Below are 3,769 nucleotides of genomic sequence, written 5' to 3' on the forward strand. Positions count from 1 at the left end.
CAAAACAGAATTATGATTCTTATATTCATTTTTTCAGTATTTTTTAATAACCAACATCATTCTCTTAAAATATGATCTTTACCTGTTCCAAGACTTTCTTCTAGTAATGATAGTCCTGATTGGATAAAACAAAAACCAGATTAGTAATTTAAATAAAAAAAGAGCAGAAGAAAACTTATAAATTTATAAATTTATAAATTTATAATACCTTGTCTGTTCCATAAATGTAATCACAGTAAGTGAAGACAGATGCAAAATTGCTTTGACTTTGTCCACCAACATAATGGTGATAATCATGATAATCAGCTCCACCATAGAAAGGGATAAATTTTGTGAATGTCCAGGGGAAATCATATCTGCAAAAGTGTATTTACTATTTGTTGCTTAAAATTTCAATGTAAATATAACTTTGATGATATGTTTGGCCTTTGAGGGCATCACAAAAGAAACAAAAAAAGATGTAGAAAGCAAAACACACCAAAAGTAGGGTAGAGAAAAGGAGGGGTGGGGTTAGAATGGGAAAAGTAATTTGATCATTTTCCATATGGCCAAAACCACTAAGAACTTCATCTTCTCTTTCGCAATCTTACTAGACCTCCTCCGATAATTCAAACTAAAATCCAAACAAGGCCGGTACCCTTCCCCATCTGGCTGCTGCCAGAACTCCGATGCAGTTCCTGTCACAGAACGAGGTGGTAACGGCACCATTGCAGTGGTGGTGAGACTTACCGGAGCATCGTTGTTATCAGCAGCAGTTGGATCTTGAAACACGGAGGACAATGACGCCAGAAATAGGGGCGAGTATGAAGCTGATTGAGAAAATATAGACAACGACGATGTGTTCAGAAACGGATTCATTGCTACACATCATAGAATCGTAGCCAACAAGAAAGTGAAGAAGAAGAATAATACTCGTATTGAAGGGGCGAAAGATAATTGGGGGTTTCTCGGGTGATTCTTTGGTGAAAAGAGAGAGAGAAATTATGTTAAAATCAACTAGCATAATTATAGGAAAGTATTTGGGGAAGTTGTTTATAAAATTACCTAATTACCCTTATTTATTTATTTAATTATTTATTTATATTATAAATTTTGATTGGCCCACATTTATGCATACAATAACACAATAATTAGTTTAAACAAATGAACCTAGCTCTCTCTCTCTCTCTCTCTCTCTATATATATATATATATATATATATATATATATATATATATATATATATATATATATATATATATATATATATAGGGAAGGGTTATTTGGAAAACAAAAAAACCCTAAAAATGCATAAAAAAAATACCTAGACATTACAAAACTTTTTTTTGAATTTTTTTATCAAAAAATCGCAACCTTTTTGACAATTTCGCTGAAAAAAAAAAAAATTCAAATTTTTTTTTTTTTGTAAAAAAAAAAATATTTTTTCAAAATTTTTTTTAGCGATTTTATGTTAAAAGCTGCGATTTTTTGATAAAAAAAATTCAAAAAAAAGTTTTGTGATATCTAAGTATTTTTTTTATGCATTTTAATGATGCTTAGGGTTTTTTTAGGGTTTTTTGTTTTCCATAGAACCTAAACCTATATATATATATATATATATATATATATATATATATATATATATATATATATATATATATATATATATATATATATATATATATATATAGGAAGGGTTATTTGGAAAACAAAAAAACCCTAGAAAAACCTTAAAAATCATAAAAATGCATAAAAAATATACTTAGAGATCACAAAACGTTTTTTTTTTTAAATTTTTTTATAGAAAAATCGCAGCTTTTAGTATAAAATCGCTGAAAAAATAAATAAAAAATCAATTTTTTTTCCTAAAAAAAATTGGTTTTTTTCAAAAAAAATTTTAGCGATTTTATACTAAAAGCTGCGATTTTTTCATAAAAAATTCAAAAAAAAGTTTTGTGATCTCTAAGTATTTTTTTAGGCATTTATTTGATTTTTATTGTTTTTTTAGAGTTTTTTGTTTTCCATAGAACCTAAACCTCTATATATATATATATATATATATATATATATATATATATATAGCTAGGTTCATTTGTTTAAACTAAGTATTGTGTTATCGTATGCATAAATGTGGGCCAATAAAAATTAAATAAATAATTAAATAATTAAATAAATAAATAAGGGTAATTTAGTCATTTGTTTAATAACTTCCAAAAATAATCCCTATAATCATGGTATCTCTCCAGTTTAAATCTCCTTCCCCTCTTTATTTAAAAACAGATTTCTGAAAACCCTAAATTGAACAAATCGACACCCCCACCCTTGTCCCTCCAGCCGTCATTTCCCCTTTATTTCAGTCTGCATCAAGTTCCGATTCCGGCTCGGAGTCGGACGACGAAGCTCAAGTTGCTCTCGAATTACAAACCCTAGAAACGGAGCTCTCGACAAGGAGCAGCGAAGCAGCGGCGCAGGTGAGTATAAAAACTATTGGGAGACCAATATGTTTCTCCAAACCGAAGAATTCGATAGGTAATCATACTAATTAACTAATCATATGATCTTCTCCTTTTCTCTTTGTTGTTTAAACCTGAATCCGTCGTTTTCTTCTGCAATTTCTGAAATACAGTTGGGGCGGATTGGAGGAAACATTTTCCGGCTACTGTAATTCATGTTCGCCGGACGGAACTCAGTCGTCGGCGGCCTCCAAGGGAAGATTATTCAAGAGGAGATAATGAAACTAGAGTCTCAAAAATCAGAATCTGGGGTTTACGATTTTGATCAGGACACAGTGTTCATGTCAACGGAAAAATCAAAGAAGAAAAGAATTCAGCAATCTCCAGATACAAGTGATTCAAGGGCCTTTCCGATTGAAATTATTGAAGTAAGTCAAAGTCTTGAACTGTTTTTACGTACTTTCATGAGTTTATCTCAAATTGATGATTGTGTTAAATTGTTAATTAACAGTTAAAAGTGTCATACGTGGGAGAGAAGATAGCATTGGTGAGTTTGAAATGCAGGAAAAGAAGAGACACGATGGTCAAGATTTGTGAGGTTTTTGAATCTTTGAAGCTCAATGTTGTCACTGCCAACATCACTGCTTTTCCTGAGACCCTTTTCAAGACACTCTTCATTCAGGTTTGCACTAGAAAACATACACTTCGGTGGTGTGTTCTTGACTGAAAATGAAGAAGAGAAGGAATGCAGGGGTGATTTTTCTTTTGTATTAAATATTGATTGTGAATCGATGCAGAAAAGAATAGAGAATGGAAGAGTGTTTATGTAGATGATTCAATGGATGATATTGGTGAGATTCCAATTCTATTGGAATGGAATCACGAATTCCAATTCTATTGGAATGGAAAAACGAATTCCAATTCTGTTGGAATCACAGATGTTGATGCTTGAAGAACAGACCACAAAATTGAAACGGACCACATTATTCTTTTAGAATGTATTAGTCGTTGTTAGATTTTGATGTTTTCTTTTCCGTTTTGATTGTTTTTTAGTTTTATTCTTTAACAATAAATGTAATTCTTAACAATTGTTACCCGTATTCTATAAGAAATAATGTTTTTTTTGTTTTTATTCTTCAATTGATTATTCAAGGATTTGTTAGTCTACAAGAAGTTTTTAAATTCATGATCAAGAAATAGGTTCAAGAATATTTTTATTATTTATGGTTCAAGAATATTTTTATTTTTGAATATACTCATAAATATATTCTGTCAGAATATCCGAATTAAAAAAATTATAATACGTAAAATCGGATTTTTAAAATTAATAGAATCTA

At 30.0% G+C, this 3,769-nt stretch overlaps 1 pseudogene; it reads left to right on the forward strand.

Annotated features, from left to right (window-relative positions):
• The first annotated feature begins 249 nt into the window (after positions 1-249).
• Positions 250-3,262, forward strand: LOC145112776 (transcription factor bHLH35-like; annotated as a pseudogene).
• The last annotated feature ends 507 nt before the right edge of the window (positions 3,263-3,769 follow it).

Source organism: Lactuca virosa, chromosome 5 (assembly GCF_052849685.1).
Source record: "Lactuca virosa cultivar CGN04683 chromosome 5, Lactuca_virosa_CGN04683_v6, whole genome shotgun sequence".
Lineage (NCBI taxonomy): Eukaryota > Viridiplantae > Streptophyta > Magnoliopsida > Asterales > Asteraceae > Lactuca > Lactuca virosa.